Source organism: Bubalus kerabau, chromosome 1, assembly GCF_029407905.1.
Source record: "Bubalus kerabau isolate K-KA32 ecotype Philippines breed swamp buffalo chromosome 1, PCC_UOA_SB_1v2, whole genome shotgun sequence".
Lineage (NCBI taxonomy): Eukaryota > Metazoa > Chordata > Mammalia > Artiodactyla > Bovidae > Bubalus > Bubalus kerabau.
Genome location: NC_073624.1, coordinates 47520933 through 47545677, shown reverse-complemented (window position 1 = coordinate 47545677; position 24745 = coordinate 47520933). Strand labels below are relative to the sequence as shown.

General features: G+C 47.5%; 1 pseudogene; it reads left to right on the top strand.

The window, feature by feature from the left end:
- Positions 1-4326, top strand: LOC129643383 (apolipoprotein L3-like; annotated as a pseudogene).
- The last annotated feature ends 20419 nt before the right edge of the window (positions 4327-24745 follow it).

The following is a 24745-nucleotide window of genomic DNA, read 5'->3' as shown; positions in this document are numbered from 1 at the left end:
ATGGCCAAGGTGCTCAGTTTCTCCCTCCCAGTCCCCCAGATGCCAGCTCATGACTCAGAAGTGAGGCCAGAACAGCCCACGGCCAGAGGGGACAGCAGAGGAGAGGGAGTCCCCAAGACCAGACAGGGCAGGGAGTGGAGGTCCCACAGCATCCCTGAAGCTTCTCCGGCCCTCTCTCTTGGTCCGAGCCTCCTCATGCTCCCAAACCCTGGGGCATCACCACAGAGGCTGTTTCCTCCAACTCTCGCTCTGCCACCTGCCTAGCTGCTCTGCAAGGATCAGTGGACCCTGAACTGAACCCCAGTCTGGCCTTTGTCACCTCCCCCTTGTGTGACCTGCAGCACAGTTATCTGACCTCACCTGTAAAATGAGAAGAATATTTCCCTATATTGTTATGAGGATGAAATGTAATGTGCTCTGTGGCCTGGGCCACACAGTAGGTCCTGCCGAGTGTGGAACTGTCCCCTCTACCTAGACTGTGTTAGATGCAGGTGGAAAACTCCCCCTCCCCCAGAATCACCCCTCCCTCCATGCTGTGTCACCACACCCGCCCCGGGATCTCATATATAAGCATGTGCTTACCAGGTCTGTGAAGAAAGCTGAGCGCTGAAGAATTGGTGCTTTTGAAGTATGGAATTGGAGAAGACTCTGGAGAGTCCCTTGGACTGCAAGGAGGTCCAACTAGTCCATCCTAAAGGAGATCAGTCCTGGGTGTTCACTGGAAGGACTGATGTTAAAGCTGAAACTCCATTACTTTGGCCACCTCATACGAAGAGTTGACTCATTGTAAAAGACCCTGATGCTGGGAAGGATTGGGGGCAAGAGGAGAAGGGGATGACAGAGGATGAGATGGCTGGATGGCATCACTGACTCGATGGACGAGAGTCTCAGTGAACTCCGGGAGTTGGTTTTGGACAGGGAGGCCTGGTGGGCTGTGATTCACGGGATCGCAAAGTGTCAGACATGCCTGAGGAACTGACCTGAACTGAACTGAACTGAACCAGGTATGATACCTCAGGCAGGTACTGGCTCTACTGATCTCAAACACCTCTGCAGATAACTAAGTTCTCTGTCATTTCCCGCACCCACCCACACCCCAATCAACAAATACACAGATTTAGTGCTCTGGGTTCCCTCCATATGATACCTGGGTTCTTTTCACTCTTACTAAATCAGGAAAAAGGAAAAAAAAAAAATAACAACGCTTCATGCTGCAGGATAGACAGAGAGAGTGAGCTGGTATCTCTTCCTCTTCAAATAAGGACACAAATCTTCTTGGATTTGGGCCCCACACTTATTACCTCATTTCACTGTAATTTCCACCTTAAAGGCCCTATCTTCAAATAGACTCATTGAGGTGGGGGTGAGGCTATGGCTTCAACATATGATTGGGGCAGTTGGACACAGTCCACCCATAACCCCAGGTGAATCCATCAAGAGTACCCCCAGGTGACTGCTGCTCAGGAAGATTAACTTTAACCATTTTATGCTCAGTACCATTTACATTACACCATAATTTCTTCTCATCTTAGTCTTTTATCCAGCTAGGGTAAAAGCTTTTTTGAGGATACCACTGAGTATATCCAGAAGAGAGTAAGCAACGAAAAGCTGCAAGACCTGCTCACTAAGGCAAAACCTAGGAGAATTTTGTGACTGAGGCTCGTTTGTCCAGGTAACCTACACAGGTGCATCAGAAATGTTTCCCACATCCCCCCACCTCAGGCTAGCTTCCTCCTGGTAGGCCTCCTCCAGGGGTCAGAGTGGAGCAGAGGGTCCAGGCTGGAGGACTAGTAGGCAGGCTTGGGCAGCAGGACCGGGACTAGAGTGAGGAGAGTGGGCTCCGTGGACACAGAACTGAAGGGGCTGTGACCCTGGCAGAGGTCCCCTGAGTGGGAGGGGGACATTTCTTCCCTCCTGACGGGATCCCCTCAAGCTGGGCTAGAGGGCCCTGGGTGACTGTGTCTGCACACCCTGCCTGGGACCTGGCTTCTCCCTCCATCTGGGACCCTCTTCTAGTCTACAAGGAGCCGCCCTGACAGTGGAAGGCCGTGTGGCTCAGAGAGCCCTCCAGGGTCACAGTGAGTGGCTGCAATTGTGTGTCATTTGAGGGATTCTGAGGAGCCTCACGCATCCCCACCAAAGAGGAAAACACTTCCTCCACCAGCTGTGCAAGTGCTGGTCTCTTCAGGCTCAGCCGTTCAGATGGGTGTTTCCTCAAGTCTCTTGAGTCTTTAGAGTTTCCACAAAGTTGCACACGGCCTTAGGGTGCAGGTATGTGACGCTGTCGCCAGGTCAGGTATGAGTTAGGCTGGTGACCCCCGAGAGGTCAGGGTGCTGGGCACTGAAGGATGTCAGGATTCCAGTTACGGTTTATTGCAGAGCGGAATTCAGGTTCCATCAGCTCCTGGACAGCGTCTGGGCGGGTTTCACACATGAAGCTTCCATTGTCCTCAGGACGAGTTACTGCTCTGGATTCAGTGTGCCGCAGGGCACACAGAGCACTGCCCCCAGGGGTGCTCACCCTGCTCAAAAACAAATCGTGACTTTTTAAAAAATGTTCATTTTGCCTGAAATATAGCATCAAATAAGTTGGGGAGCTGTCATAGGATGCGATTTCTAGAAAGCTCTGGATATGTGTACTCTGTATTTTGCTTATCCGTGCAAGGTCTGCAGTGCTCAATTTGTGCCTCTCTTCGTATTGTCATAGTCTTTCTTTTCTGTTAGTTGCCAGTAAGTTAATTCGGAGTTAAAGAATTTTAAATGCATGACAACAAAAACCCTTTTGTGATGTTGAATTAAATAGGTCCAGGCCTCTGTCTTTTATTTATTATCGTGACGCTTTATTTGTCTGTTACTGTGATTTCCAAGCTAAAGAATTAAAAACAAACTACTAATACCCTGGCCTGTTGTCTCTGAGTACTCCCAGAGGTCAGACTAATGCCCTAGTGTCCAGCTCCTCTGGAGGGCAGTGCAGATATTACAAGACCTGAAGCCACCATCGTATGTCACTTTGTCAGACTGTCCAGTGGCCAAAGGCCCAGGCAGACAAGCGCACTTCTATCAGCCAGAATATTCCAGGAGCTTAGGGGCCACTTCCCAGCTGCCAACAGCAAAGAGCAGGTTGACTGCTTGTTGAAGGTTTTCTCCCCCAATCCCACTTGTGTTAGTTTCTCTGTGGACTTTCCACCCACAAGTCCTTTGGAAGTGACGCTGTTGACCTGCCTCTGAGGCATCTTTATCAAATACCTCTCAAGACTATCTTAAAATGGCTTTTGCTTGTTTATTTCATGATTGAGTAATGGAGTATCCATGAGGTACAAACATGTGTTTAATGTTGAAAATAATTTACATTTGTAAAATTCTTCCCTTGTGATTTATAATAAAATCTCTGGTTTATGCAGAATAGATCCATTGAGCTTATTTTACAGACAAGCAAAGTGTCTTTCTTAATCCCTTGATGTTCCTTGTTACAGGGAAGAAGTGGAGGCATTGCATCAATTTCTGAATGAGTTGAAGACAGACTTGGCTATGGAAGACCAAGAGAGATTCCAACAGGACCTGCTAGACAGGGAGAGGTTTTTAAAGGAGTTTCCTCGGTGAAAAAGGAACTGGAAGAGAGCATAAGAAAGCTCTACGCACCTGCAGACAGGGTTGACAAGTCGCACAGGGACTGTACCATCTTCAAGGTAGTAGCCAGCTCTACCGGCACTGTGTCTGGTGCTCTGAACACCCTTGGCCTGGCTCTGGCACCCCTGAGAGCAGGGGCCAGGTGGCGCTCTCAAACGCTGGCTTAGGGCTGGGAGCAGCAGCTGCTGTGACCACTGTGTCCACCAGCATCGTGGAACACTTTAGCAGCTCATCAGCAGAAATGGAAGCCAGTGGGCTGTTGTCAACTAGCATCAAAGAAAAGGTATCTGTGGGAGCTTGATGTCTGTGTGCACTAGGGATCGCTTTTTCTATGGCAAAAGTCTACAAATCCATGAAAGGGGTTAGGAAAAATGTCCATGCTGCAAAGCTGGTGAAAGACAACTCTCAGCAGCCCATGCTAAAAGCTTCACGAGCACTGGGCAAGTCTCTGTCCAAACCAGCAAGGAGGTGAGCGAAGCTTTCAAAGGCATGGCTCTGGCAATGACCAAAAAGGCCCGGATCATTGCTGGAGGCTTTGCAGGAACCTCCCTTCTAGTGGATGTGGGCTTCCTGGTAACAGAGTCAGTGCACTTGCATGAGGGGGTAAAGACAGAGCTGGCTGAGAAGCTGAGGCAGCCGGCCAGGGAGCTGGAGAAGAAGCTGAAGAGGGTCATACAGACGTATGAGAGGCTGAAGTAAGGCCCGACTCCCCCACCCCCAGAGCAGTGCAGGAACCAGGGACACACGTGAGACCAAGGTTGAGAGCACCTTGTTAGAGGGGAAAGGAGGGGAGACAACACTGATGGAGCTGGTGTTAGGAATCTGGCATTTCTGCAGCTGAGCACAGCAGGGGAGGAATGCATACAGGTGGAAGAGGGGAGAGAGAAGGAAGGAGCCTGGGGCCTAGACTAAGGGAGGAGGGGGACTAGTGAGTGATTGGAGGAGAGAACCACTTATTTTGGACTAAAGAACACATTGGGGGCAGAGTAGAGAGGCATGGGAACTAGCAACGAGAGGCCAGGAATATGAAAGGCTTTAAAATGGGAGAAAGTCAAAGAGGAACCATAGCCGGGATCCAGGAGAAGTAGCCTGGGCTCCTCTATCACCCTCCCCAGGGTTTGCTGTCCCAGCAAGAAGAGTCTCCCCCTGGTGGTGGTCTCTAGCCCTCCTTCTCCAGCATCAGTGCACCTTTGATCCCAGCAGGAGTATCTTAGTTAGGCAGTGACTTCTTGATGAAGATGGTGGTGGTGGTGGTGGTGGCAGCGATGACTACTCAGTGGGTGGAACATTTGTCGAGATGCAGGTGATATTTGGGACCAGGATACACTGAGTGACTAATGAAGTTCCTATGAAATTCCAAATGCTTGTGAAACAGAGGTTGATTAAAAAAAAAAAAAAATTACAAAAGAAAGAAACAATGACACCAGAAGGCAACAACAGAGCGCTGTGGTGTGTCAAGGTGATCAACCAGCCTGGGGTGGAGAGAGGCAGCCTCTCAGACCCTCGGTTTCTTCTTCAGCTGTGGGTGGGGCTGGGCAAGACATTTCAGGTTCCTTTGACTCTCCCCACTTTTGTTCTCCAGACTCTGGTTCAGTAAATAGGAGCTGATTCACTGAGGCTTTCTTGCATTGACTGAGGGGCTCAGCTGGGCTCCAGATGCCTGACCTCCTTCCCCAGGAGCCTGTCTCCCAGGATCTCAGGGCGCACATCCTCCATGGCTCCTCCTGCCTGCCCGCTGGGCTCCCATCCAGTCGTTTCCCTCAGACCCTGGAGCCCCCAGGCCCCATGGGATGCCCGGGGGAGCCCGTGTCATCTAACTTGGGCTGAGTATGGGGATACTCCTCCTCCAGCCCCGGGGACCAGGATGGACATGGGGCACCCAAGGATGATTGAGAGCAGAGGGCTTGTGTGCAGGTGTAAGAGAGGGTCACCCGTAAACAGAGGGGCAGAGAGAGAGCACACGCCTCACCCAAGCTGCCTTCACGTTTCACCAGTATTCCTGCAGGAGCTTCCCCTCTCCTCTTGGCCAGAGCCTGGATCTCAGAGGGTGAAGGTTGAGCTTTGGGACCTTGCTCTTTCTTATCATAAAAGAGAATAATTTGTTTTGCTGGAGGTTCACAGGAATATCATGACCTGACATCAAGAAAAAAGGCTCTGACACCAAGAAGGTTGCAACAACTAACCAGGCCCCTCACTTACCTTTCTCATAAAAGGCCTTTGCTGAGAGCTTCGGGGAGTTTGGGATTTTTAAGGCATGAGCCACCCGTCTCTTTGCATGGCCCTGCAATGAACCTTCTTCGGTTCCAAACTCCAACATTTTGGTATTGTTTGGCCTCACTGTGTGTTGGGAATATGAACTTGCATTCAATAAAACAGGCAGCCCAAAGTATTCTGTTGGAGCTTCAGGTCCCTTGAAGGCAGAGGTGGACACCAGGCTCACTCCATCCCCAGAGGCAGGACTGAGGGGCTAGGGAGAGTGGGCAGGAAGGAGGGAAGGCCCATACAAGGCCATGCTCTGACCTGGTCACCCATCTGGGCTTGCACCTGCCACGACCTTCTGAGGAGCCTTCATGGAATGGCCTCAGGCTCCTCCAGGTCAGGGAGGAAAGGGGAACATCTGGGTGTTGCTCTCACCTCCATGGGCCTGCTCCATGGGGCACCAACTCTCTGTCTCCATGTGGAGCATGTGAGCACCTAACAGGCTCCCATCCCATGGTGACCCCTGTCTCAGGCGTCACCTGTGGTTCTGAGCAACAGAAACTGTGTCTGGCTAAGTGAGCACAGAAGAGGGCCCACTGGAGGGAACTGGGGCAGGTCAGAGAAAGGAAAGAAGCCCCCAAATCTGCACAGTTCAGAAAGGACAGGAAGCAGGTCTGGGCCCCCTCCAGGAGCTCACGTTCTGTCCCCTGAGGCCCCTGCCAGCAGCGGGGCTTAGGTCCTGGCACCTAGAATCTCAGAGTCAAAATCCCAGGACACAGGAGAGCTTGGCTTGGTAGACTGTATTCTTGGACCAATAGGTCAGGCTGAAGGATGAGAAGGATGAATGGGTAATAAGGACCTGGACCCTGGGGGGAAAGTCTTAGGTCAAGAGGCTCCAGATTGAGTGCTTCATGGATGCACACGTGCCTTCTTCTACGACCAACAAAATGACTCTCCTCACCCTGTTCTGGGTCCAAGCATCCCACACAGGACAGTAAGTGCACCACCTTTTCATACGGTTCGGACTGTTCATGTTCGTGGGGTTCTTGCGGGATGAATGTTTTGACCACCTGATGTGAAGAGGCGAGTCACTGGAAAAGAGCCTGATGCTGGGGAAGGCTGAGGATTGCTGGCAATTCTGGGCTCTGTCCTTGGGGTTTTTCAAGCCAGAAGAGAAGCAGACTTATCAGAATTTCAGTCACAGCTGCCTTCAAGGGAAATCCACAAAAAATGACTATCTCATCCTTTGCCCATCATTCAATCTGTGTTTGACTCTCCTCAAAGTCTTCCTGTTCTGCTTCTCCTGAGCCCTCACATGGCGGTGCTGCACTCTGTACTTTTGTGTTTTGTACTTTGTACCAGGTCTAGAGTGTGTGATTGTTGCCTGCAGGAGAGTCTGCTTGTCAGGAGCTTGTCTGAAATGATTTTTGAGCCTTACTTCTTTCGCTGACTTGTTGTGTGATCTGGAAGAAGTCGCATCCCTGCCTTTGCCTGTTTCCCTATCTACATAATAAAATAACTCTGCCCCTCTTCAGAAGAATCACATGATAAAAAAGTAAATGAATTGCAAATGGCCAAGTTCTCTTCTGATAGAATCATACCCTTCACTCCTCCTGTCCTTCCACAGGCTCTCCCGGGTCCAGGGTGCCCCATGACCTCTATCCTAGGGAAGCAGGCCCTACAGGAAGGGAGAACTTGGACCTTGGTGTTTCAGCCCCCCTCCCACCCCCTTCCCCTTGGACATAAATCAGGATGGTGAAGATCCCAACTTTAGAGTCAGACCTGGGCTTCTACTTTTCTTTATATCTCTGAGATCTCGGATAAGCTGTTTCCCTTTCCTTGATAAGCAAGGCTGCCCTTTGCCTCCCCATTGATGGGGAGACCCTTCTGCTGGCACAGTGCTGTTCACAAGCCTTGTGTGGCTCTCTCCCTCTACTTCCACATCTGGCCTGGCAACGCTTGTGCTTCTGCACTTGCTCCTCTGGCTCCTAAGTATGTTAGGTCTCTCCTGACTTTGAACCGCCTTAAAAAAAAAAAAAAAACTGTTTTTCTAGTTACCTAAAGGAATGTTACCTGAGCCCCCATGTCCACTGACATCTTTGTGAGAAATGCACGTGGGCAGAGACGTCCACAGGTGAGGTCCTATCTTAGGTGAACTCCCCAGGTCGGTAGGTGCCCAATATGCTACTGGAGATCAGTGGAGAAATAACTCCAGAAAGAATGAAGAAATGGAGCCAAAGAAAAAACAGTACCCAGTTGTAGATGTAACTGGTGATGGAAGTAAAGTCCAATGCTGTAAAGAGCAATATTGCATAGGAGCCTAGAATGTTAGGTCCATGAATCAAGGCAAATTGAAAGTGGCCAAACAAGAGGTGGAAAGAGTGAAAATAGACATTTTAGGAATCAGCGAACTAAAATGGACAGGAATGGGTGAATTTAACTCAGATGACCATTTTATCTACTACTGTGGGCAGGAATCCCTTAGAAGAAATGGAGTAGCCATCATAGTCAGCAAAAGAGTCTGAAATGCAGTACTTGGATGCAGTCTCAAAAACGACAGAGTGATCTCTGTTCGTTTCCAAGGCAAACCATTCAATATCACGGTAATCCAAGGCTATGCCCCGACCAGTAATGCTGAAGAAGCTGAAGTTGAATGGTTCTATGAAGACCGACAAGACCTTATAGAGTTAACCCCCCAAAAAGATATCCTTTTCATTATAGGGGACTGGAATGCAAAAGCAGGAAGTCAAGAGATACCTGGAATAACAGGAAAATTTGGCCTTGGAGTACAGAATGAAGCAGGGCAAAGGCTAATAGAATTTTGCCAAGAGAACACACTGGTCATAGCAAACACCCTCTTCCAACAACACAAGAGAAGACTCTACTCATGGACAGCACTAGATAGTTAATACCGAAATAAGATTGATTATATTCTTCGTAGCCAAAGATGGAGAAGCTCTATATAGTCAGCAAAAGCAAGACTGGGAGCTGACTGTGGCTCAGAACATGAACTCCTTATTGCCAAATTCAGACTTAAATTGAAGAAAGTAGGGAAAACCACTAGACCATCTGGTATGACCTAAATCAAATCCCTTACAATTATACAGTGGAAGTGACAAATAGATTCAAGAGATTAGATCTAATAGAGTGCCTGATGAACTATGGACGAAGGTTCATGACACTGTACAGGAGGCAGGGATCATATCATTCCCAAGAAAAAGAAGTGCAAAAAGGCAAAAAGGCTGTCTCAGGAGTCCTTACAAATATCTGTGAATAGAAAAGAAGCGAAAGGCAAAGGAGAAAAGGAAAAATATACCCATTTGAATGCAGAGTTGCAAAGAATAGCAAGGAGAGATAAGAAAGTTTTCCTTAGTGATCAATGCAAAGGAATATAGGGAAAAAATAGAATGGGAAAGACTAGAGATCTCTTCAAGAAAATTAGAGATATCAACGGAACATTTCATGCAAAGAATGGCTCAATAAAGGACAGAAATGGTATGGACCTAACAGAAGCAGAAGATGCTAAGAAGAGGTGGCAAGAATACACAGAAAAACTATACCAAAAAGACCTTCACAACCCAGATAATTACGATGGTGTGATCGCTCACCTAGAGCCAGACATCCTGGAATGTGAAGTCAAGTGGGCCTTAGGAAATATCACTATGAGCAAAGCTAGTAGAGGTGATGGAATTCCAGCTGGGCTATTTCAAATCCTAGAAAATGATGCTGTGAAAGTGCTGCACTCAGTATGCCAGCAAATTGGGAAAACTCAGCAGTGGCCACAGGATTGGAAAAGGTCGGTTTTCATTCCAATCCCTAAGAAAGGCAATGTCAAAGAATGCTCAAACTACCACACAATTGCACTCATCTCACATGCTAGCAAAGTAATGCTTAAAATTCTCCAAGCCACACTTCAACAGTACATGAACTGTGAACTTCCAGATGTTCAAGCTGGATTTAGAAAAGGCAGAGGAACCAGAGATGAAATTGCCAACATCCGTTGGATCATCAAAAAAGCAAGAGAGTTCCAAAAATCATCTACTTCTGCTGTATTGACTATGCCAAGTCTTTGACTGTGTGGATCACAGCAAACTGGAATATTTTTCAAGAGATAGGAATACCAGACCACCTGACCTGCCTCCTGAGAAATCTGTATGTATGTCAAGAAGCAACAGTTAGAACTGGACATGGAGAAACAGACTGGTTCCAAATCGGGAAAGGAGTGCATTGAGTGTCACCGTGCTTATTTAACTTATATGCAGAGGACATCATGAGAAATGCTGGGCTGGATGAAGCACAAGCTGGAATCAAGATTGCCGGGAGAAATATCAATAACCTCAGATATGCAGATGACACCACCCTTATGGCAGAAAGCGAAGAAAAACTAAAGATCCTCTTGATGAAAGTGAAAGTGGAGAGTGAAAAAGTTGGCTTAAAGCTCAACATTCAGAAACTAAGATCATGACATCTGGTCCCATCAGTTCAGTTCAGTCACTCAGTCGTGTCCAACTTCTTGCGACCCCATGAATCACAGCACTCCAGGCCTCCCTATCCATCACCAACTCCCAGAGTCTACCCAAACCCATGTCCATCGAATCGGTGATGCCATCCAGCCATCTCATCCTCTGTCGTCCGTTTCTCCTCCTGCCCCGAATCCTTCCCAGCATTAGAGTCTTTTCCAATGAGTCAACTCTTTGCATGAGGTGGCCAAAGTATTGGAGTTTCAGCTTCAATATCAGTCCTTCCAATGAACACCCAGGACTGATCTCCTTTAGGATGGACTGGTTGGGTCTTCTTGCAGTCCAAGGGACACTCAAGAGTCTTCTCCAACACCACAGTTCAAAAGCATCAATACCACTTCGTGGCAAATAGATAGGGAAACAATGTAAACAGTGAGATACTTTTTTGAGGGGGCTCCAAAATCACTGCAGATGGTGACTGCAGCCATGAAATTAAAAGACGCTTGCTCCTTGGAAGAAAAGTTATGACCAACTTTGACAGCATATTAAAAAGCAGAGACATTACTTTGCCAGCAAAAGTCTGTCTTGTCAAAGCTATGGTTTTTCCAGTAGTCATGTATGGATGTGAGATTTGGACTATAAAGAAAGGCAAGCGCTGAAGAATTGATGCTTTGAACTGTGGTGCTGGAAAAGACTCTTTAGAGTCCCTTGAACAGCAAGGAGATCCAACCAGTCCATCCTAAAGGAAGTCAGTCCTGTATATTCATTGGAAGTTCTGATGCTGAAGCTGAAGCTCCAATACTTTGGCCACCTGATGCTAAGAGCTGACTCATTGGAAAAGACCCTGATGCTGGGAAAGATTGAAGGTGGGAGGAGAAGGAGATGAGGATTAGGTGGTTGGATGGCATCACCGACTCAATGGACATGAGTTTCAGTAAACTCCGGGAGTTGGTGATGGACAGAGAGGCCTGGTGTGCTGCAGTCCATGGGGTCAGAAAGAGTCAGACATGACTGAGCAACTGAGCTGAGCTGAACTGAGGTTCCTCACAGCTACCAGGGGGCAGCAGTGAAATACAAGGATCAGGCAGTACAAGGTCAAACTGTGGTTTTAATGAGCATTTCTCATTTTTTAATGATCTCTGTTGGTCATTGTGTCTGAATGCCTCTTTGTGCCTTTTGTCTGTCTTTCCCTTAGTTTATCTTTTCCTAATGATTTGAGGAATGCCTTTTATATTTTAGAGATTAATCTTATGTCACTCAGGTGTTAAAAATATCTCCATCTAGTTTGAAATTTGTTTTTTCCTCCTCTCTTTATGGTGGGAAATTCATCTTCTGATTTATTTGTATGCGCTCAAAGGTATTGATCTTGAATAATTTGTGCTTTTCGTGTCTTCAGAAATCCTTGCCCTGCCCCAAGAGCATAGAAATATTATTCTGTATTTTTCTTCTAAAAGTCTTAAAGTTTTGCCTTTCACATTACACCTGTAACTGATTTTTTTTTTTATGGTGTGAGGTGGGGGTCTGTTTTCATTTTTTTCTTTGGATACTCACCACATGTGTGCTGACCTGCTGGGAAACAGTCTCATGTTGGAGAAACCTAGCCAGGGCAGGCTGGGACACAGGGCTCCAGCAGTGAGCTATGGGAGGAGAGGTATATGTCATCCAAAGTGGTCCTGATGTAATGGTTGTGGAAGCATCTTCCCACCACACACAAAAGCAGGAGGTTTGACCAAGCCAGAGGTGGTCCTTAGGTTAGGCTGCAGGGAGACAGGAGGAGCTGAGTGAAGAGTGGAAGATCCATACAAGAGGAAATATGGTTTCGGTCACCATGGTGACCCCACAGTGGCCTCTCAGGCACTCAAGATAGTCGGTGAACTGAGCTGCTTTCCAAAGGCAGACAGGAGTCATGCTGGACAATGCCTGGCTTCTGAGCAGAGACCCCAGTCCACTCCTGCCTGCCCCTTCCCCAGTTTAGCACTGGCTGGACTAATAGGCTCTTCATCTTAATAAGGTTCCCACCTTGCCCTGGGCCTGAGCTCACCCATGCAGCTCGGAGCCCCCTGGACCTGGGGCAGGTCGGCTGGGAGAGAAGGATCTAATCACTGAGAAGGGGCTGTTAGAGAAGGCAGGTGTGGGGGAGGGCTCATCACTTCGTACAGAAGGAAGTCTGACCTCCCAGAACTTGAAGGCACAGAACACGGGCTCTGGCCCAGACGCCTCGGCCCTGCGGAACTAACTTCATCTCCGGAAAGTAACAGTGAAAAACGCGCAGTCGTGTCTGACTCTTAGCGACCCCATGGACTGCAGCCCACCAGGCTCCTCGGTCCATGGGATTTTCCAGGCAAGAGTACTGGAGTGGGGTGCCATTGCCTTCTCTGAGTAGAGTAGGTAGGCACTCGCTATTCTTCTTACTCTTTCTGTGCAATTGACACCCCTGCCAGAAACAACAAACAGCCTCTGATGAATTGCTTCATTATCTGTAATTCTTATTGTCCTTCCACCCCTTCCTGCCCACAGCCCAGTGGGAGGCACAGGTGAGGGAAGAATGGGGCTTTGGAAGTCCGGTGACCCCCATTCTCCCCTCAGCTCCACACAAGGTCATCTCAGGATGACCTTGGCCGGGCCCCATCTCCTCCCTGCCCCCAGCCTCCATCTGGAGAGCTAGGACGATGCCGGAGCCGATGACCTCCATAGGTCCGCCTGCTTAAGGATTCTCTGGCTTTCTCTGGTCTATTTTTGCCTGACACCTCTCCCAGGGGCCTGTGGGTCTGAGCTAATTTCCCTGGCTGGCCCTGATCCATGCAGCTCAGGTGGATAGTGCCAAGCTAATGAGGTCAAGGTCATGGGCCAGTTAGCGGCTCTTGGAGGAACCCGTGGCCAGACTGCAGCTGGACTGCAGCTCTCCCGCCAGTCTCTGGGCTCAGGCACAGGGGGAAGTGATGAGAGCTGCTCTGGGGCCCAGTCCAGTTACCTTTTGTGATTGCAGCGCAGTGTCCCCCAGTCATATGACAAAGAAGGGGGTATGTAGGGTAGGGGTGGGGAGAGGACCAGATGGTTTAAAAAAGTGCATTCCCCTGCCTGCAAGCAGGCCACACCTGGTCAAGCCAGGAGGATGAGAACCAGTTTTATTTCTTTAAAGCCAAAGTAAGAGGGTATGCCCACATTCTCTTGGGTCCACCCACAGTGTATCTTTTCTCCCTCTTTCTGAGTCACATCCTTCCCTCCTAACCCAGGGTGAGGTAAAGGAGGGCTTCCTCTTTTATTACCTGTCATAAGGACAAGGGTTGTCTATTTTATTCAGTGCTGCATTTCTAGCACCTAGATGAATGCCTGGCATGCACAGTAGGAGCACAATAAATATTGCTCAAGTGCAGCAACTCACCTGTGTTCAGAGAGGCTGTGGACTGCATTCAAAAGGACCTGGCATTGCCAATGGGTTCTACTTGATAGTTTTCAAATATTTCTATTTCAAAGAGTCTGTGGAAGCTTGATGTTTAGAGAAAAACCCTATGAAGCCTCTAGGAAAAAAAGAATAATTCCTTTTACAGTAGGCCACCTAACTTGAATATTTGGCAAGTTTGAATTTTCTTCTTCCAGGTTTTTCAACTTAGTTCAGTGACTGTTTATTACTAGTTATTATACTATATTATTAATTTTTGAGTTCACCCCATCAGCCAGGCTTTGGGCTAAGCACAAAACAAGTATTGATTTATTTAATTTTCATAACAACTGTGTAAGATGGGTACTGCAGTCATTCCCATTTTACAGATGAGAAAACTGATGAAAACAGAGGTCAAGGAATTTGGTCAAGCTCATGCATATGGTGAATCAAAACTCCAGAACCCATGCTCCTGATCACAACTAGTGCTGGGACTTAGTTTGCATGCAAGTATCCATCTACGAGGTACTCGTGATTTAACAATGAATGAGGCCTTTGATAAGTGAGAGGTTAAACAGACAGTGATACATCTACACCGTGGAATATGACTCAGCAACGAAAGGGAAGGGATGGTTGGTACACGCAGCAATCTATGTGACTCTGCAGAGAATTATGCTGAGTGTGAAAAGGCAACCCCCCAACGTTTCATACTGCATGATTCCGTTTATATAACATTCTCAAAAAGACAAAATTATGGACATAAAGAGGAGACTGGGTAATGCCAAAGACTAGGGAGAGGTGGAGTTGACAAAGAAGTAGGCTATGAAAGGGCAACATGAGGGATCCTTGAGGGGATGAAAAGACTGTATCTTGATTCCATCAATATTGATATCCTGGCTGTGATATCGAACAGGAGGCAAAAGAAGCAGTATTTGGTACGATAAAAGATAGCAGCCTTTAGTCCCAAAGTAAAGAACTGGCCGGATGTGTGCTAAATCTTTGTGAGTGTGTGTGTTTGCATATATAGCATTTAAATGTTTATCTGCCAACATTTAAACATTTTGCAAGATGTTACCATTGAGGGAAACTGGGTAAAAGGTACATGGGATCTTCCTCTATTACGTTCTACAGATGCGAAATAGAGTTTCATTTTAAAAAAGAATGAGTGCATTTCTGCCTGCAAGGAGCGCTCCTGTGCAGGAAGTGAGACCTCATACCACATGCCCAGGTAACTTCTGTACATCACAGTGGGGTGACGTGGCGGGCCCGAGAGGGCTTCCAATGCAACGATGGTGGAGCTGAGTTCTCAAGCATCAGCAGTTCAGAGGGGAGAGGAAGGGCGTCCGAGGCAGGCAGGAGAGCATGAACGAGCAGGGCACCTGGGTCTTCTTTTCCCAAAGTTCCCTCTGGGGGCCACATGATCTCAGACCATCCGATTGCAAAAACACATACGGTGGGCTATTTCCCACCTTGTACATACAAATGTGAAGTGATGGACAGAATTATCACCTTAAATTTTTCATTCAGCCTCTGGTGCCTGCTGCCTATTATCCAGTAGAACTCAATCACAGGAGAAAATGACTCCCTTGTCAAACATCACACCAGAGAGCAAGCATCTTTGTTCAGCCTGTCAAGATCAGTTTTCACGTTCAATTTAGTAAAAAGACAGATGTTAATGTTCTTTCTATTAAGAGATAATTTCTTTGTTAAATGCGTGGGTTTCTTTTTTCCTTGATAGGTCTAATTCTACTTTACATGTAATAGCAGCTGAGTGGTGGAAAGAGTGAGGGCTTTGGGGTCAGAGGATCCTGCATTTGAATCTCAATTCTACCACTTACTAGCTATGGTCTTGACCTTCATTCTCCCTGAACCTTTGTCCCTTGATCTCTGCAGTGGACTAATTATACTAAACAGCCCTGCAGTACTGAATCCATAGTGAGGATTAATGAGGAAACATTTGCCAAAGAGCCTAGTATAAGCCCTGACACATAGTAAGCACCCTATAAATGACACTCATTGCTACTAATAATTCTACTTTATGTAGAAATTTAAAAATAGGTACCTTATTTCATGCCAGTCAGAATGGCTGCTATCCAAAAGTCTACAAGCAATAAATGCTGGAGAGGGTGTGGAGAAAAGGGAACCCTCTTACACTGTTGGTGGGAATGCAAACTAGTACAGCCACTATGGAGAACAGTGTGGAGATTCCTTAAAAAACTGGAAATAGAACTGCCATACGACCCAGAAATCCCACTGCTGGGCATACACACCGAGGAAACCAGAAGGAAAAGAGACACGTGTACCCCAATGTTCATCGCAGCACTGTTTATAATAGCCAGGACATGGAAGCAACCTAGATGTCCATCAGCAGACAAATGGATAAGAAAGCTGTGGTACATATACACGATGAAGTACTACTCAGCCATTAAAAAGAATACATTTGAATCAGTTCTAGTGAGGTGGATGAAACTGGAGCCTATTATACAGAGTGAAGTAATCCAGAAAGAAAAACACCAATACAGTATACTAACACACATATATGGAATTTAGAAAGATGGTAACGATAACTCTGTATGCGAGACAGCAAAAGAGACACAGATGTATAGAACAGTCTCTTGGACTCTGTGGGAGAGGGCAAGGGTGGGATGATTTGGGAGAATGGCATTGAAACATGTATAATATCATATGTGAAACAAATTGCCAGACCAGGTTCCATGCATGATACAGGATGTTCCGGGCTGGTGCACTGGGATGACCCAGAGGGATGGTATGGGGAGGGAGGTGGGAGGGGGGTTCAGGATGGGGAACACGAGTACACCGTGGCAGATTCATGTCAATGTATGGCAAAACCAATATAATACTGTAAAGTAATTAGCCTCCAATTAAAATAAATAAATTTATATTAAAAATAATAATAAAATAAAATTCTGAATCAGTAACTATTAAGGATATAAAACAAAAGGTGCTTAAATGAGTAAATAAAAATAAAAATAGGTACCTTTTACAGTGCTCTGCAAATAGTACTATATCTCCAGGGTTTTGCTTGTATCAGTCAGGATAGTCAAGGTTATGCTGTAGTAACAAACAACCCATGAATCTCAGTGGTTTACAACAACAACATTTATTTCTTGCTCACACTACATATCCACCGTGGGTCAGGTGCAATTCTGCTCCTGTAGTCTTCTCTCCTGGACCCAGGATAAGGGAGCAGCCAGTTGCTGGCACATCACTGGTGGTCATAGTAGAGGAAAAGGGTCTTCTAACCAAGATTAAATGCTATGTGGCTTAGAAATGACACATACCATTTGCATTCAAAACTCATAGGTCAGGGACTTCCCTGGCAGTTCAGTGGTTAAGACTTTACCTTCCAATGCAGGGGGTGTGGGTTTCATCCCTGATTCAGGGAACTAAGATGGCATATGCCTGGGGGCCCAAAAAACCAAAACATAAAGCAGAAGCAATACTGTAACAAATTCAATAAGACTTTAAAATATGGCCCACATTAAAAAAAAAAATCTCAAAAAAAAACTCATTGGTTAGAACTGGTGATACATTCTCACCGCATCGTAAGTAAGACAGAAAGTAGAATCCTGTCTTGTATCTGAAAGGCAGGGGAGTGATCACAAGAATGTAGCCAACAGCTCTGCTGACAACCACAAAGATTTTGAGAACCACCACCCTGCCCAGAGGGACAGCTGGACATTGGGAAGGAGGCAGGAACCCCGGGGAGAAGGTGGAAATACACAGAGGGGTCCTACTCAGCAGGGGGTGGGGGTGGGGCTGGCGACCTCAAGTCAGTGGGCAGATCTGAGGCCAGAGGAGCTCTGGGTGCCTTTCTCATCTGGACCCGACCCAAACGGAACGTGGCCTGTTGTCATCTCTGGGCAAACCAGCCCACCCTGCTGGGAGGTACGAGTCCCACATGCCCAACATGGATGGTAAATCTGCATGTAACCTACTTCTCTGGCCCTCCAGGACTTCCCTGTGGCTCAGATAGTAGAATCTGCCTGCAACGCAGGAAGCCAGAATTTGATCCCTGGATCGGGAAGATCCCCTGGAGCGGGGCATGGCAACCCCCTCCTGGGAAATCCCATGGACAGAGGAGCCTGGTGGGCTATAGTCCATGGGGTCACAAAGAGTCAGACACGACTGCGCAACTAACACTTCACACCTCACTTTCAGTTGTGGGCAGGACAGTCACAAAGCAGTATTTCTCTGGCTCCACTTCTCCTGTTTTGCTGGGTCCCAGGACCTATCAGATTCTTCTAAGAGTTTAGGGGAGCCCCCAGACAGGGTCTCTTGTGTGCCCGCATCCTGCCCCTGGGGCTCCTTCCCGGTGCCACCCTGAGTCTTTCCCTGCCCTACCTCTCCTGTAACAGCTAATGTCAGAAGCAGCCACTCAGCAGGCTTTGTCCTCCTGGTCCCCTGGGGCTGCAGACAAGCGGCTCCAACAGCAACCATGTTTGTGCCGACAGTGCCACCTCCCGTCCCTTCAGAGGCTGCTGGCAAAGTCTGGTGCTCACAAGGCAGCCCCTGCAGAGGATTCAGCACGAGTCCTGGTGTAGGGAAGCTGGGGTGGCCTGTGGCAGTCCCATCCATTCCCTTTCCAGCCCCCACGAACTGTCTCCCAGATTCCTGATCTCGGGGCTTCTGATCTTAACAGGTGCCAGGCCTCTGCCTTGAAACCTCTAACCACCACTTTCTTCTTCAACCTCCTCCACCCTCGCTCAGTCTTCAAATGTGAGCCCAAATGCCATTTCTTCAGGGAAGACTTCCTTGATTTCTCAAACTAAATGGAGTCCCCAACATGAGATCTTTCCCCTACATGTTGGATTGGCAGGTAATAATGGAGGAACCAAAAGAAAAGACACCCACCCACCCAAAAGTATTTCCAGACAGCAAATTCTCCATATTGCTTGTGAGACTTGACACCTTGCTGGTGACAGGCTGCTCACACATCCTTTGCAATCTTCAGGGGAGAGGTGTAGACCTGTCAGACACATTGGCCTTGGTGAGAAGCCTCTGTGGGTTTCTAGTTTGCCCCCATACCCTAATGCAGTTACATGCACCTGTTGACCTGACCAGCTAGGAAAGGAATCTTCTGTGTTCTCTGTTTACCATGGATGACTCACAGCTTCCCTGGATCAGGGACAGCATCTATTTTCTTGCCAATGGGGAATCTGGTGGAGGCCAGGACAGGCAAACCCAGTGCTCTGGGGCATGGCAATTTCCCAAGAGGCCCATGGTCTCCCAAAGCTGATTGTCATCCCAGCATTGTTCTTACTATATTTTTAAAAATTTAGGAAACTCAGTAACAATACACACATTCAGGCAACAGTTCAGTTCAGTTCAGTCGCTCAGTCCTGTCCGACTCTTTGTGACCCCATGAATCGCAGCACGTCAGGCCTCCCTGTCCATCACCAACTCCCGGAGTTCACTCAAACTCATGTCCATCAAGTTGGTGATGCCATCCAGCCATCTCATACTCTGTCGTCCCCTTCTCCTCCTGCCCCCAATCCCTCCCAGCATCAGGGTCTTTTCCAATGAGTCAACTCTTCGCATGAGGTGGCCAAAGTACTGGAGTTTCAGCTTTAGCATCATTCCTTCCAAAGAACACCCAGGGCTGATCTCCTTTAGTATAGACTGGTTGGATCTCCTTGCAGTCCAAGGGACTCTCAAGAGTCTTCTCCAACACCACAGCTCAAAAGCATCAATTCTTCAGTGCTCAGCTTTCTTCACAGTCCAACTCTCACATCCATACATGACCACTGGAAAAACCATAGCCTTGACTAGACGCACCTTTGTTGGCAAAGTAATGTCTCTGCTTTTGAATATGCTATCAAGGTTGGCCAAAACTTTCCTTCCAAGGAGTAAGCGTCTTTCAATTTCATGTCTGTAATCACCATCTGCAGTGATTTTGGAGCCCCCAAAAATAGTTTGACACTGTTTCCCCATCTATTTGCCATGAAGTGATGGGACCGGATGCCATGATCTTCGTTTTCTGAATGTTGAGCTTTAAGCCAACTTTTTCACTCTCCTCTTTCACTTTCATCAAGAAGCTTTTTAGTTCCTCTTCACTTTCTGCCGTAAGGGTGGTATCATCTGCATATCTGAGGTTATTGGTATTTCTCCCAGCAATCTTGATTCCAGCTTGTGCTTCTTTCAGCCCAGCGTTTCTCATGATGTACTCTGCATAGAAGTTAAATAAGCAGAGTGACAAATATACAGCCTTGACGTACTCCTTTTCGCATTTGGAACCACTCTGTAGTTCCATGTCCAGGCATAGGTAGGTAAATTAGGTGTGGGCTTCCCTGGTGGCTCAGCGGTAAAGAATCCCCTTGCCAATGCAAGAGATGCAAGTTCGACCCCTGGGTTGGGAAGGTTCCCTGAAGAAGGAAATGGCAACCCACTCCAGTATTCTTGCCTGGGAAATCCCATGGACAGAGGAGCCTGGCGGGCTACAGTCTATGGGGTCACAAAGAGTCAGACACTACTGAGTGACTAAACAGCAACAGGTAAATTAGGGTTCATCCTTACTAGGGAATACTGGTGCCTGGAGGAGAGCATGCATCCCATGGTTGCTGTCTCCTGGGGTCACCTGTCCATGCCCTAGGTGGTCTGGGAACCCATGAGGAGCCTGGGCATCTCTTAGTCACCTCCACCCCTTTACTCTTCAGAGGAATGTTCTTGTGCTTAGTGGCTCAGTCATGTCTGACTCTGCAACCCCATGGACTATAGCCCACCAGGCTCCTCCATCCCTGGGATTTTTTCAGGCAAGTATACTGGAGTGGGTTTTCATGCCCTCCTCCAGGGATCTTCCAGACCCAGAGATCAAACCCATGTCCCCTGTGTCTCCTACATTGCAGGTGGATTCTTTTACCTGCTGAGCCATCGGGGACATGGAAAGAGTAGTTCTGAACCCAGGCTCAGCTATCTTGGATCTGTTACCCAATCTTTCTGTGCCTGTTTCTCCATTTGTCAAATGGGGACAATAATCCTGCTTTCACAGGCCATGTTCCTCCTCCCCCTGTCCCCATGTCCCCAGGATCACTGATCAGTGAGGCCTGGCTGTTATCACCTCTGTAGATCCCAGTCCTCAGTCTGAGATCGTGGGTCACTGAGTTATAACCCCACTCTCTCTCCAGTATCCAAGATACGCCCGAAAGGAAAACTGAGCTCACACAGAGTAAGTCCCTGGGCACCAGGCTCAATGTCAGCCCACCCCTAGGCTGGCCAACACAGAGGACAGTCCAGGTTTAGAACCACTGTTCAGACCCAGTTTCAGTGGGTTCAGATCAGCTGGGGTTGCACAGGCCCTGGCACTTCGTGACTGTGTGACCTTAGTTACTTGTCCACTCTGGGCTCGTTTCCTGCTGCCCCTTTTCCAACCCCAAACCCACTTCATCCCTGGCTCTTGGCTTGCAGCCTGGGATGTAAGAAGTCCTCAGTGACACCATACATGATCTTTGTTGTTTGGGCTTTTTGTTTATTTTTTGCGGTTTTATACTCAAGTAACTCTAGTAGAATGATGTTGGTATAAAGTGGGTTTCCCAGTGCTCAGTGACAACCTAGAGAGGTGGGATTGTATTTAGGTTGGGGTGGGAGGAAGGTTCATGAGGGAGAGGACATGCGTATACCTATGGCTGATTCATGTTGATGTATGGCAGAAACCAACAAAACATTGTAAAGCTATCTTCTTCTAATTAAACATACTTTTTTTTTTTTTTTAAGAAAAAGGAATAACGCTTATTTTATACCCAGGGAAAACAATAAAGTGGGTTTACCCAGAACATTCAAGTTTTGAAAGCAATCTGGGGCAAGTTTTCACACGATCAAACAGAAAGACTTGGCAAAAGCTAACGATATGCGGGACATGCCAGACCATCTTTTCCTGTCAACCTGCAGACCTGAGTCGTTCCTGGCTGCTCTTTTCTGTACAAGTTGTGGCTGGTCGAGTGGCTGCAGACACTCTGAGGTTTCTACGACTTAAACTCTTCGGTGAAGCTGTGAGTACAGATTCAGAGGCTGAGTAGTCATTTCCCACTGCATTAAAATGATGGGTTAATCCAGAAGGCTACACCCAGAATCTGATTTTTTTAATTTAAATTTATTTATTTTAATTAGAGGCTAATTACATTACAATATTGTATTGGTTTTGCCATACATCAACATGAATCCGCCACGGGTGTACATGTGTTCCCAATTCTGAACCCCCGCTCCCACCTCCCTCCCCATACCATCCCTCTGATCTGATTTTTATTTTGGAAGAAATAGTCTCCATGGGAAGCAAAACTCACCAGTACTTACATCCAGAAGAAAATAATCAGGAGCCCCAGGACTTAAGGCTGCAAAGCGTTGCTGGGCGGTGATACTAGATACATGTTTTGGTGGAGGTTTAACCAGGGAGGAATATTTATCAGGATTGTTATGATTCTGGTTAGTGTGTGTCTTGCTGTTTCTCACGGTTCCCTTGACCCAGGGTAGGCAAGGCGCGAGCAGGGAAGCTGGAGGAAGACAGGAGCGGTAGGAATGGCAGACATATTTGTTTGAAGCAGCAAGGTAGCTATGCTTTGCTCTAACGGCTGAGAGTAGCAATGACAATGACGACAACTCCACAGAACTCAAGCTGCCTCGACCCGCCTCTCCTCAACTACAAGAGCGTTTCAGGGGGTGCTTACAAGGACCACACCGTGATGTGTGTGCGCAGTGCCACAAGTGATCCCAGCTGCAGGACAAGAGTGGAGTGGGGCGAGAGAGCCTGACTGCCGCCGCCTGGCCAATTGCTCTCTCCCTACAGTGTGCTGCCATGAAATTTCATAGGTTTGGAGGCATCCTTCCCAACCCCTCTTTTGGGAGTTGGTGATGGACAGGGAGGCCTGGCGTGCTGCAATTCATGGGGTCGCAAAGAGTCGGACACGACTGAGCGACTGATCTGATCTGATCTGATTAGCTGTGGTGTAGGAATACATGTGGGTGTCAGACCAGAAACAGCTGAACTGATGGTTGTGTCGGATACTGTTTACTGACTGAGTGCATCCAGGTGTTTTCTCATGCCATTTCCTCCACTGGAAACACGTCTGTAACCTGGAAAGATCTAGGTCCTCCTCCAAAGCCCAAAGCAGACAAAGCCTACTTAAAGAAACCTTCCAGAGTCCTCCCCAGAGGGTTCTTTCTGGCCTGTATCCTTCTACCAGATTCTGATGACTAGACTCTGGCTTTCCCAAGTACATCCACGTATCCTCAGTGTCCTGAGCGAGACCTAGGCTTGAGTGGGCAGAGGTGAAATGCGTTCTGAATGAAAGTAGAAATTAAAAAGCAGGAGTTGTCTTTTGGACTCTGTGCAAGAGGGAAAGGGTGGGATGATTTGGGAGAATGGCACTGAAACATGTATAATATCATATGTGAAACGAAACGCCAGTCCAGGTTCAATGCATGATACAGGATGCTCGGGGCTGGTGCACTGGGATGACCCAGAGGGATGGTATGGGGAGGGAGGTGGGAGGGGGGTTCAGGATGGGGAACATGAGTATACCCGTGGCAGATGCATGTTGATGTATGGCAAAACCAATACAATATTGTAAAGTAATTAGCCTCCAATTAAAATAAATAAATTTTAAAAAATAAATAAAGGCAGGATTTGAAAAAAAAAAAGCAGGGGTTGGTGGAGAACGGTGCTCAAATGCACACCGAGGCTCCTGGGAGCCTGTTTATAGGAAACCTGGATTTTTCTGCAGTGGCTTATCCCTGCTTGACCACACATCCTTTTCTCAACAAACAGAGGAAGCTGAGGGAATGGCAAGGATTCAACTCAGAAGGGACCGGAGGAAGGAAAGCAAATCCTGTTTCCTGGCTGGTGATTGTGGAGAGCAGTGATTCACTGTGGAGAGCTTGTGATGCTAAGGTTTTGTTTTTGTTTTTTTTGGTCACTCTTTGTAGCGTGTAGGATCTTAGTTCCCCAACCGATGATCGAACCCATGCTCCTTGTGCTGGAAGTGCAGACACTTAACCACTGGGTCACCAGAGAAGTTCACTGAGGTCTTTATAAACAGTTACAAATTTAAATTTAAATTTAATTTTACATCCACTCCAGGAGGGAGGTACCCATTTTAGAAATGAAGACATCAAGGCTAAGGGACTTCACTGGACGAGCCACAGGTGGTCCCGTGGCTAAGACTCTGCGCTCGCAGTGCTGGGGGGTCAGGGTTCAATCTTTGGTCAGGGAGCTAGAACCCACACACTGCAACTAAGAGTTCACAGGCCATGGCTAAAAATCCCCCATGCCATAGCAACTAAGACCTAGAGCAGCCAAGTAAATATATAAAAAAAGAAAGAAATCAAGGCTCAGAAGAGAAACAACTTATCTAAGATCTCAGAGGTATAAAGAAAAATAGAAGCCCAGGTCTGACTCTAAAGTCCTTTCTTCATCATTCTGATACATGTCCAAGGGGAAGGGGGTGGGAGGGGGGCTGGGACACCAAGGTCCAAGTTCTCCCTCCCTGTAAGGGCCTGCTTCCCTAGGATAGAGGTCATGGGGTACCCTGGACCCTGGAGAGCCTGTGGAAGGACAGGAGGAGCGAAGGGTATGATTCTATCAGAAGAGAACTTGGCCATTTGCAATTCATTTACTTTTTTATCATGTGATTCTTCTGAAGAGGGGCAGAGTTATTATTTTATTATGTAGATAGGGAAACAGGCAAAGGCAGGGATGCGACTTCTTCCAGATCACACAACAAGTCAGCGAAAGAAGTAAGGCTCAAAAATCGTTTCAGACAAGCTCCTGACAAGCAGACTCTCCTGCAGGCAACAGCCACACACTCTAGACCTGGTACAAAGTACAAAACACAAAAGTGCAGAGTGCAGAACTGCCACGTGAGGGCTCAGGAGAAGCAGAACAGAAAGACTTTGAGGGGAGTCAATAACCCTGAATATTCATTGGAGGAACTGGTACTGAAGCTGAAGCTCCAATACTTGGTTACCTGTTGCGAAGAACGGACTCACTGGAAAAGACTCTGATGCTGGGAAAGAGTGAAGGCAAGAGGAGAAGGGGGCAACAGAGGATGAGCTGGTTGGATGGCATCAT